The 12496-nt window shown below is 40.9% G+C and overlaps 1 protein-coding gene across 4 annotated transcripts in view; it reads left to right on the top strand.

Moving 5' to 3' along the window:
- Positions 1–12496, top strand: part of DAB1 (DAB adaptor protein 1) — a 1273242-nt gene that overhangs the window by 385003 nt on the left and 875743 nt on the right. The window lies entirely within an intron of this gene.

Below are 12496 nucleotides of genomic sequence, written 5' to 3'. Positions count from 1 at the left end.
GATGAGTACTCTTATTGTCCCCATTGTACAGATGAGAAAACTGAGGCACATAAAGCTAAGAAATGCTGTCAAGCCCCAGCTATTAAATGGCAGAGCTAGAACTTGAACTGTGGCTCCAGAATTTATGCTCTTCAACCCTTTACTATACATTGGGCAGTGAGATTGTTCTCTGCACATGTGTTCCCACCACCAGTTCACTTCTGCAAGGCTAAATTGTACCCATCTACAATGCCAATATTAAATGCCACCTGCCTTATGAAACTACTTGCCTTCCTCTACATTCAAGATGTAAATTCATTGGTTCCTTCCACAAACATCAGAAGATAGTGATTAAGCTTATTTGTTCACCCATTCCAGTACCTTTTCAAGTTCTTTCAGTGTCACATGCTAAGTGCTGCGGCAATGATGATGAATAAAGAGCAAGTCGACCCCGTTCCCCTGTTCTTACCCTACCCACTTTTAGCAAAAGAACAAGACAACAAAATATAGACAGAGATAGCTTTATGCATATAAATATTAATATATCAGTAATATTTATATATCTCTAAGTTTGTCTATCAATTTATTGATCAACAGATATTAGGGGTTTTTCCTCCTGCCTATTTATATGATAAAGATCACCTCCTTAGCTTGATACCTAAGACCCTTCATGATCTGACCTTAGATTACTTAGGAATCTTATCTCAGATTCCTCTGCAGTCTCCATCTGCAGACTGAACACTCTAGAGTCCTATCATATGTAAATCAGAACAGGGGGTTTAGTGCTTGCCTCTGTTCTCTAGTCATCCACTCAAGACTTGGTCTCCCAGAAAATGTTTACTCACTGGAAACTATCCAGGCCCAACCACACCACCATGCTTTGGCTCAGCCTTTTTCTCTACTTGAAATTCCCTTTCCATATTTCTCATTTCATATTCTTTTCCAAACTCTTTCCAAACATCAAGTCTGGGTTCAAACGTCCCTTCTCTATGGAACATCCCAAACCATCTTATTCACACTCCCATCAGTAAGGAATTTGTTTAGCCTTCTGGGCTTCACAACATTGGCCATACCCTCTGTTACAGCATTACCTCCAAACCCAAGGCCAGCTGTCCATTACATGTTGTTCTCCCAATGGGGACTATGGACCCCTTGAAGATGAGGAATGGGACCTTTTTCTTGCTGAATTCAAAGAACTCAGCATAGTGACTAGTAGGTAGTTATCTTAGTCCATTTGGGTTACTATAACAAATACCAAAACTTAATAGCTTATAGAAAACAGAAATTTATTTCTCACAGTTCTAAAGGCTGGGAGTTCCAAGATCAAGGTTTCAGCAGATTTGGTGTCTGATGTGTGTCTACTTCCTGGCTCATAGATGTCAGCTTCTCACTGTGTCCTCACATGTCAGAAGGAATGAGGGGTCTCTCTGGGGCCTCTTTTACAAGGGAACTAATTCTATTCATAAGGGTCCCACTCCCATGAGCAAATTATGTCCCAAAGTCCCTGCCTCTTAACGTCATCACATTGGAAATTAGATTTTAACCTATGAGTTTGGGGGGTGCATACACATTCAGATCATAGGAGTGCTAGACTTCTATTGTATTATTTATTAATAAGAATAACTTTTAAAGTTTTTGATTGCCATCTGGATCAGGCATTCTGATAGGCCTCTTATTTATTTTGTTTTATCATCATAAGACTCTTAGGATGTAGATCATCATATGTACTATTGTTAACTCCATTTTACAGATGAGGCAGCTGAGTCTTAGAGACTATACAATACCTGCTCCATGCCACAGCCTCATAAATAGCAGAGTGTGACTGGATACCCTACACTTTTATGTTTGTTGAATTTATGTTTGTGTTTATCTGATTGGCAAAGTTGGGATACAAACCAATATGGTCCTGCCTCCTAGTACAGTGTCCTTTTTCCATTCCCCATTCATTCCAGATTATAGTAAATTTTATCCAAATCATTTAGCACATTTACTGTATATATGGTATGCCTAACAGGATCTGGGACCAGCCTCTGCCTTGTCATACTCAGTTATTTTGTTCTTATTATGTACTGTTCATTATTATACGTATAATATAAATTTGCTTTTTACAACAGCTATGTGAGTTAATTACTCCTTCCCATATCGCAGTTGAGAAAACTAAGCTCAGAGAGGTTAAGTGAATTTCTCAAGATCCTGTAGTGGAAAGTGCTAGAGCTGAGATTCAAATACAAGTCTACATAATGCTGAAGTCCACTGTCTTTCCACCAATCACATCATGACAGTTCCTCCATCATTCTCCAATAAAATGGCTTCTCAATTGTACTCCTGCCATCTCTCCCCATTATGCTGGCCCCATAACTCTGTCTAGCCCCAAGTGCAGAGCCTAGAATGAGGCTGAAGATGTGTTGGCACTCATGGGCAGGACCAGAGTTTTCTACAGCAAACACCTAGGCATACTCATAGGCCTAGGGTAACATTTACTGAGGCACCTAATATTTAATGTATGCTCCCTGTATGTACCTGACCTTGTGTATGCCACATAGGTATAGTATTACATTTCCTCCTCCTATCAAACCTGCAAGGTAGGTATGATTATTCCATTATGCAGAGGGGGAAACAGAGGCTCAGAGATGATAGTTTTCCAAAACTCTTCCAGTTTGCCTGACACCCGCACATTGTCTAGCCCTCCAGACAGCTTCAGAGAGGGTTTGAATCCCACAGAAGATAGCCTGGGAAGAACTTCATTGAAAAAGATGCAACCCAAAGCTGTACTCTGGAAAACTTCTCATGTAGCCAGGATAAGTATACTGAGAGCCCGTGAGCAGGTTATAATAGTTATGATTAGGTTTCCATGTACTTCTCAAAATCAGATGTGTAAATATAATCAAAAACATTTCTCTTTGCAGCACAGAATTCCAGCAGATTCTACCCGGTATCCTAGTTCTGAGAGAAGATAATAAATTAGCTCTAATTAGCTTTCCCACATGCTAAAGCAAGTTTCTCTTGTCACCACTTTGCAAACAGGAGAGAGGGAGGCTCCACTGGACTTCTAAGGAATGTGATCTGTGGTGATTAGAAGGGCAGCAGGCCTAGCTGGCATGTGACTTTGACATCTGTTGACTTGTGTGGCTGTGGACGAGCCATTTTTACCCTGGCCTCTATTTTTTTCTTATGTAAAATGAGGAGCTTAGACTAGGCTCCTTCTCGTCTTGCACAGGAAGAATCCATGACTCTACTGTCCTGGAGAATTTTCCAACTTAAAGTACCAACTTTGTGCATGCATAGAGTTGTTGAGTATTTACTATTTATCAGGCATTGACCTTCAAACTGGTGATACAAGGATGAACATGAACTTGTTTTTTGTCTGTAGGGAACTTCCATCCCAAAGTGAGAAAAATAGTAACAGCTACTCATTCCTACATGCCAGGAACTTAGCCATGCCCATTAAATACATGATCTCATTTAATCCCTGCAGGTAATTATTGTTACCCGCATTTTGCCCCCGAGGAAATACTCTCAGAGAGAAAGGATAAGTCACTTTTCCTTAGTGTTGCTGGCAGTAAAGGATGGAAAATAATTCCAATTCACAGTCTGATCTTTTATCTGCTAGATTATTTTACCTTGCTCAGAAAGAGTTGGATATTATAAAAGAAATAGCGATAACAAGTATTAGGGAGGCCAGGGGATGATGAGATGTATTCCATCTGGGTGATCAGGGATGGCTTTGGTTAAGATGGTGTTTGAACAGAATCTTGAAAGAAAAAAATCTTGAAGGCATCAAGATGCCTTCTGAAAACATGAGGATGGAAGGAGAAAAATAGTTTAGGTGGAAAAGTGAAGACACAGAGGTAAGGAAGGAAAGCACTGGGCACAGATAAGGAAGAGTGTGTTGTTCAGAGGGAGCCTAGCAGAACGTGAGCCTGGGCTCTATGCTACATTCATGCAAAGGGCATAGAGTACCTGCTATGTGTCAGGCACAGGGATAGCCTCTGGGAATAACACTGAGAACAATATAGAGTCCACATCCTCAAGGAACTCAGTACACTACTGCAGTGGTTGTCAACTGGGGGTAATTTTGACCCCCAGATGACCTTTGGAAACATCTAGAGATAGTTTTGGTTGTGCTGCAAAATATCCTAAAATACACAAGACGGCTCTCCACAACACATAATTATCTGTCCTAAAAGGTCAGTAACTCCAATGGAATGCCAGGACCAGGACAGCTCATGGGGAATTTTGTAGACCAGGCTGAGGAATTGCGCATGCCTTTTTCAGATCAGATGGCCTCTGGCAACCAAGGCAGTGGAAGGGACAACAGGAATATCTTTCCGTTGCAAATGACCTCCTATCACAAAAGAAATCAGTCTAGCTGCTTGAGCAATTTTGGTACAGGCCTGGGACATCCTAAAAATGCTCTTCTACCACCCCTGGTTCAAAACCACACAGAGCTTATGAGAATATATGGCCCCCACAAAAGGAAATGTCAGATGGCTTCTTCCTAATTAATCAAATTAATAGTGTCTCTGCAGAAATTCTGCACAGCTGAGGAATTTATTACAAATTACCTAATCGTTTGGTTCTCCCATGAAAAGTAAATAGACTGAACCGTGCCTAGCCCTTTACATCCTGAGCATTTCAGTGTACCACAGCTGGGCCAGAGCCTATCTATTAAGTAAAGCAGTATTTACTGGATCTAGCTTGTATCACTGTGGTGGATCTTAACTGCATTTGAAAATGCAAGTCCACTTTTCATGATTATCTCAAGCACACCTGGTGCCGTTCTGCTTTTCTAATGCTGGTTAAGAGGAAAACAGGGATTCATTTGTGGCTGTGAGAAGACTTCGGATGCCAGTCCAACAAAGAAAAGAGAATGACCAGGGCACTCTGTAGCATCACAGAAAGGGCACTGGATTTGCAATCTGACTTGCTTGTTTGGACATCACTTCTATCCTGAGCTGTGCAAACTTGGCCAAGCCATTCACTTAACCTCTCTGAACCTCAGTGTCTTTATCTAGAAAAATGGAGAGCCATGGAATTATTCAGATTAATTTTGGTGAGGCAATGTGGCCACACCTGGCCCAAAGCAAGCACTCAGTGAATTGTAGATAATGAAGTTGGGTAGTTTTCCCACCCAGATCTGGCTGCAGAGATGTGAGCTGTGGCAAAAAATGAGGATCTGCTATTGCGGTTTAGTTACTTTTGTGTCTATTAAGAAAAAAGAAAAGGGAAATTCCTTGTAGACTAGCAGCTTCTTAGCAATTCATACAGTTCAGGCGATGTCTCTCGGTCCAGGCAGAGGCTGGCAAGTGAGCTCTTGACAGATTGGAGGGAATAGAAAGAAAAATCAATTAAAAGGGCTTTTCAGAGAATGAGGGGTGGCAAACGCCAGGGTTAATCCCAAGGGGAGACCCGTATTTCCATAAGAGGCGAGGCCTTCCCTTTAACCCGTTGGCACCACGCATTGGAGTTTTCTGGGGTGAAGTCCATTACTGGCAATGGGCGTGCCGTGTGTGATTAATGACTATGGTTACGGGCCGGTTAGCAACCGAGAGCTCCATCCATCTCACTTCATGGAAGCATCACATACCATTTATTGTCTGCAGGCAGGATGTGTTCCTTTGCAATTAGGTAAATGCCTTCTTTCTGAGTAGGCGTGGTGATTCCTGCATTAGTACCCCTGTGCCTCCACCTGACATCCAACAGAAAGGCAAAGGCTAAGACAGCCCAAGAGGAAATAGACAGTGACCATGTCCAGTGCTATTTCACGGCCTCAAATAAATCTGGCCCAAGAGCTTTCTCCTGCTCTCAGCTACCTTCTTTCAAGGGGACATGCAGCCCAGGGAGTTCATAACCACAATGGCTTTAAGGTCCATTCAAGGGAAAGAACGAAGGGCACAGCATGTTAAACAAAATTCTGTGCTCATTTTCTACTATTAAAGAAAGCCCTCAAAACTAATCTTTAAAAAATAACACCTGTCATTTGTGGAGTGCTTTCTCTATGCAGGCTCTGTACTGCCCCCATAAGAGCTCTGTAAGGCATGCCCGTATCATCTCTACTTTACAGTCAGGGAAACTGAGGTGTCAAGAAGAAAAGTAACTTCCTCTGGATTAGATAGCTGGAAAATAGCTATGATGAGACTCACAGTCCTGCCCTGGAATTGTACTCTTCACTAAGCTGCTATACTGCAATTCTGTCTCCATAGAAGAACAGGGACCAGCACAAAAACAATGACAAACTACAGATATATGGCCTTTAAGAAAACCCACCACCCAAGAGGAAAGGGAGAGCGTTAATTTACCCCATAGTTACTATGGAAAGTCCACTATGGTCAGACATCATGCTAAGTTTTGAGGATATAAGTGAATAGGAGAGATGGTCTCGGAGCTCTCCTTGTGTCTGTGAAGAGGAGCAGTAACACTAACAACAGTGACAGCTGCTATTAGGTTGGCGCAAAAGTAATTATGGTTTTTGCCATTAATATATAGTGAATACTATACTAACTATTTTGTATACATTATTGTGTTTAGTCTTCATAATCAATGAAGAATGAGTCATAATTATCCGCATTTTATAAATGAAGAAATAGTGGCAAGAAAAGTTTGTGTCCCCACAAAATTTATATGTTGAAATCCTCTGCTCTCATGAATGGGATTAGTGCCCCTATAAAAGAGACCACAGGAATCTAGCTGGCTCCCTCCACCATGTGAGAACACTGCTGAAAGGCACCATCTTTGAATCAGAAAGATGTCACCAGACACCTTAATTTTGGATTTCCCAGACCCCAGAATTAGGAAAAAATAAGATTCTGCAGTTTATCAGCCACCCGGTGTATGACATTTTGTTACGGCAGCCCATAAGGAATAAGGGGGCTTAAACAACCTGACCAAGTGTTAACAGCCGTAGGTAGTGCATCTATGCTCTGAATCCACACAGTCTAACTCTGGCTTGTGCTTTTAAAACACCAAACAAATAATTACAAATGCGTTGAGATTTCCTGAGAACATGGCAGAGAGCAGATGGGGACAGTGAGGTGATGATGAGCATTTAGAACAGAAGGGACTAGTGCAGCCCTGGGGCAAGAGGAAGAAGCCAAAAAATAAAGAGGTGGAAGAGTTTATCATGCCCAGTAAACCTGAAGAGCACACCATGTTTGAGACACAAAGGCTGGTGTTGCTGGAGTATGGAGACCAGGAAGGATGATTTGAACTTGGGTGTGTGGGTCAGGGAGACTAACATATATAGAGTCCAGTGGGCTATGTTAAATTTCACTATATGGACCTTAAGCAAGAGGGGGAGGGGCTATGCCAGAAACAGTGAATTAACCACCAAAAAGTTGTGGTGTTCATTCTGCTAAGTGGGGTTATGCCTAGGGGGCAGCTGTCTCAACAAGGACTGCCTTTTCTGGCTCCTCCCTTCTTTCCCAAGTGTGTGCACATGATTATTTCTTGCCAAGGAATGTGAATGGAAGTGATATATATTGTTCCAAGAGTCAGATATGCATTTTCTGGTTTCTTTTTACATTTCTACTCCCTGGAAGGAGACATCTGTGAGCTCCTAGGTGATGACCAAGCCACAAGGTAAAAGGAGCCCGCCTGGTTCCCTGAGTCACCGTTTGGCACACACCTCCATGTGCATGGGATTTATTTGTGAACAAGAAGTAATCTTCTACCGAGGTAAACTGCTGTCATTCTGAGGTTTATTTGTTAGAGTAGCTAGCATTAGGATATCTAGTTACAGGGACTTCTTTGGTATTTTAAAGATCTCTATGTAGTACTTTCGTGGTTTACAAAGCATTTTTTCATTACAAATAAGCAACGAAGGAGCAGGTGGAGTGGTTTATACCTGTAATCCCAGCATTTGGGGAGGCTGAGGCAGGAGAATCCCTTGAACCCAGGAATTCGATACCAGCCTAGGCAACATACTGAGACCCTATGCCTATGATATAAATGAATAAATGAAAATTTTTTAGAAAAGGAAGGGATTAGATACAGTGCATGTAACTGTGAGGTTTAGTAACATACCCCCAATCATACTGCTGGAGTCTTCACAAACCCATACACCCTCACTTGCCCACTGGATGCGTATGAGCTCAGGATCAAAAGTCACACAGTTCTGGCAGATTTGAGTCTCTTCCTCACCTAATCATTGGCTGTGACTTTTCAGCAACTTACATAGTTTGTCTCAATTTCCTTAGCTGTAAGATGAGAATGGCACTAGCACTTGTCTAACGGGGTTGCTGTAAGTATTAAAGCTCTTAGTCAAGATCATGGTGCATAGAGAAGGTTTAATAAGAGGAAGAAGTCATGTTATTGTTATCACTATACCATTATGGAAAGACTTACCATAGACTCCCACCACTACCCCCCATTTCCTACCAGCCCTTATACTTCTCCACAAGGGAGTCATCTTCCCCAACATCCACATGGCTCATGCTTGGTTCACTCAGGTTTCTACTCAAATTGCTCTTCAGAGGGTCTTCACAGATTACCCAATGTCAAATGGGCCTCTGCCTTGCCACCGCCTCTTTACTCTGCTCTCCTCTTTCTTCCTAGCACACATCACTTTCTGATATTTTAGCGTTTTCATGTATTAATGTCCCATCTCATTCCACCAAAATCAGAGCACTTTGACAGCAGGGAATTTATCTCCCATTCAGAGTGGTATCTCTGGCATCTAGAAGAGTGTCTGGCACAAAGAAGGAGCCCAATATACATTTGATGAACGAATAAAGGAGTAAATGATGATCGTAGCACATGTGAGCTATGTTCCGGGTTCTATATTAACTTCAGTTCTTGCTGCTTCTTTTTCTGTCCTGGTGCCCTAGTGGATCATTTGTCAATCCAAAGCTTATGTGCAAATTTTATTCTTTTTCTTCTCTTTAAATGCTACCCACCCCACCTACAAGATTTCTTGTTCCTAATACGCTTCCATAACACCTCTGTTGCTGAGACAAGAGATCCGTAGCATTCCCAGAATGGGTGATGGGCCCTGGCTTCAGTGCCCAGACGTTCCCTGTGGCATTCATCACCAACACTGTAGAACACAAACACTTTCACACCACCCAAGTTGTCAAAGCCTACAGGTTACAATTACCTCCCAGTAAACTTGACTGGACTACGGGATCATCTTGCTATATGATCACATACTTTCACCAAGATTTAAAAATTCTGTTGTGGTATATTTGACGTATAATACACTGTATATATTTAAAGTATATAATTTGATGAGTATTGATACATGTATACACCTGGGAAACCATCATCACATTTAAGATAACAAATATTTCCATCATACCCCAGAGTTTTCTTATGTTCCTTTATGATCTAATCCTCCTTACACAGCCCCCCATATACACACATCTCCATGCCCAGGCCACCACTGGTTTACTTTCTATCACTCCAGTTAGTTTTCATTTTCTCACACTTGATAGAAATTCAATCACACAGTATAAAATCTTTGGGTTCTTTCTGTCAGCATAATTATTATGATTTACATTTATATTGTCAAATGTATTAATAGTTCCTTTTTATTGCAGTTGAGTACTTAATTATATGGATATACCAGAGTGAGTTTGTCCATTCACCTGTTGAATGCTTGGCAAGTTTCTAGGTTTTAGCAATTTCCACAAAGCTGCCACGGTCATTCGCGCACAAGTCTTTGTGTGGGCCTATGTTGTCATTTTCCTTGGATAAATACCTAGAGGTGGGATTGCTGGATTTCGTGACAGATCTATTTTTAACTTTTTAAGAAATTACTGAACTCATTTTCAAAGCAGTTTTAGCATTTTACATTCCTTCTAGCAGTGTGAGAGTCCCAGCGTCCCTGCTTCTTGCCAATATCTGGTTAGTCTGATTAATTTTAGTCAGTTTGGTAGGTTGTAGTGGTATATCACTATGCTTTTAGCTTGTAACTTCCTAATAATAAATAAATGATTTTCAGCATTTTGAATGTGTTTGTCATCTTTATCTCTTCTTTGGTAGAATACTCATTTTTAAGGAGTTATCTTATTTTAGAGTTGTAAGAATATCTAAAAATATTTTGTATTTAGAAAGAAGTTCTTTGTCAGATAAATCTTTTGCAAATATTTTCTTCCAGTCTGTGCCTTGCCTTTTCAATTTCTTTTCCAAGTTTCCAGAGTGGAGCCGTTGTTTTTCATTCTCCCTTCCTACTCCTAGAAACAAGAACACAGCAATTTTTAACACTGAAAATGTTATGTAATTTCAGTTCAATGAGGAAAAAAGTTCTAAATTTAAATATTTCATAGCCAAGCACATGAAAGGTGACTTTGTTTCCTCAATTTACCTCTCTGAAAAATCAAGATAATACTATTTTATGAGGTTATTGTGAAAGATGACTTTGTTTCCTCAATTTACTGATCTGCTAAATCAAGATAATACTGTCCATTGCATGAGGCTGTTGTCAGGATGAGTAATAATGAATAAAATACCCAGACCCATGCTTGGCATATAGTAAGGTTTCAGTAAGTATTAGCTCTATTTTATTCTGTGATCTTAGGGAACAGAAGTGAGACCAAAGGGTAGAAATCTTAAAGATTCAGATTGTTTGAATTTAGTGAATTATTTTTCATTGCAGTCCAATTAATGAAATAAAATAAGGCACCCATAGAAGCTGCTGGGCTCTCCATCACTAGGAGCATTTAAGCAGAGAAAGCATAACCATTTGAGCAGGTTATGGAAGAGATCAGTGGTACCTTGAGAGAAATACTGGACTTCTCATGTGTCTCCTGTTCCTAAAAATGGTTTGCTTCCTGGTAGGAGATAAGGATGACAAGGGCATATCTTCATATTTAATAAATATATATTATAGTATATATAATACATATTATAAAATGTTATACATAATACTAGTGATTAATTACAGAAGTTATAGTATTGTGTGGAGCACTTAAAAACTGTTCTATTATTTAATCATAACGACCCCTTGAGATACAGGTCAATATTAGTTCTATTTAATAGATTAGAAAATGAGTTCAGAGGTGTTAGATAGCTTCCCTAATAGTACATGGCCTGGAAAAGGAGGGCCTTGAATGCAGGGTGGCAATGGACTGAATGTTTCCGTCCTTGTAGATAGAATTCATCTACTGAAATCTTAATCCCAGTGTGATGGCATTTAGAGGTGGGGCCTTCGCCAGGTAATTAGGTCACGAGGGTGGAGCCCTCATGACTGGGGTTAGCACCATTGTAAAAAGAGACTAGACAGCTAGCTGCTCTGTAACCCAGAAGAGGGCCTTCATCAGACTCTGACCATGCTGGCACCCTGATCTCAGGCTTCCAGCTTCCTGAACTATAAAAAATAAATTTCTGTTGTATATAAGCCAAACAGTTTATGGTACTTTGTTATAGAAAGCAAGAAAATGCCATAAACTAAGACAACATCTGTTTAAGTTCATGCTTGCAGCCCAGGTGCTCTGTGGCCACTGAGCCCCTGCTTACTTGTAGGCTATGGGCAAGTGCTGCTGAAACAAACATTTCTCCAACAACTGTGTCTCCATATTCTCCCATTTCCCACACCCTCAGCTGTAGCATGTCTCTAAGTCACTAGGAATGAGTACTTAGGTCTTGGTCCACAGCTGCAGAATTCCACTACTGTTGGCTCAACAGGTTACCCCATGAAGTGGCCAAAGACCAAGGCTGCCATGCTTGAGGTCAGCCACCCAACTCACTCTCCACCTGGTACTACCAGCTGGATCTCAGCTTCTTGAAGAAATGACATTCACCAGCTCCAATTGAAATAGGTCTTTCCTTGTTTTTTCCTTCTGGCATATGGATTGTTTATTTGTTTTGGAAGCCCTCAAAAGTGGCAGCTTCCTCATCACACAGCAGGATGGAATGTCCCCATTTGGTGCCTGTCCATCCAGCCCACAATATTTATGCTGTCATTGCAAAGCTGTTGGCCTCTTAGATCCTAATCATCCAAAGATGCTTTTGTTGCTTCTAAAAAATCTAGGCCTGCTTTTCTGCAAGCAAGTGCCTGCCTTACTGCCATCCTGATATCCAGCTCCTGTTGGCAAAAGAACCATGATTATATACCAGATTGTGCCAAACAGACGTTACCTAGCAACCAGCGGGAGCCATCAGGATTCATCCTTGTGTTCTACACACTGTGTGGAATTCCTTAAGCATCCTGGACACAATGGAGACTAAAAGCACACCATGAGGGAGCCTTAAGAGAATGACTTTGGAGTCAGGCACACCCTTGTGCAGTCCTGACTTTCAGTGACTACTGTGATCTTGAGCAAGTTACATAACTTTCTGAGCCTCAGTTGCCTAACCTAGGAAATGGAGAACAATAACAGTACCTACTTCACAGGAAGTAATGCATATTACATTATATCAAATGTAATATATTATAGAAAGGATAGTCTTTCATATCAAGTAAGTATTCAACAAATGTTAGTTTCCTTCAAAATACAGTTTTGTCCTGTGTGCTACATTTGTGAAAGACACAAACCCAAGCCTCTGAAAGACCAGGATCCAGTTATCCATATCCTATATT

Source organism: Callithrix jacchus, chromosome 7, assembly GCF_049354715.1.
Source record: "Callithrix jacchus isolate 240 chromosome 7, calJac240_pri, whole genome shotgun sequence".
Lineage (NCBI taxonomy): Eukaryota > Metazoa > Chordata > Mammalia > Primates > Cebidae > Callithrix > Callithrix jacchus.
The sequence above is the reverse complement of the archived record's forward strand: the minus strand, read 5'-3'. Positions and strand labels throughout refer to the sequence as shown.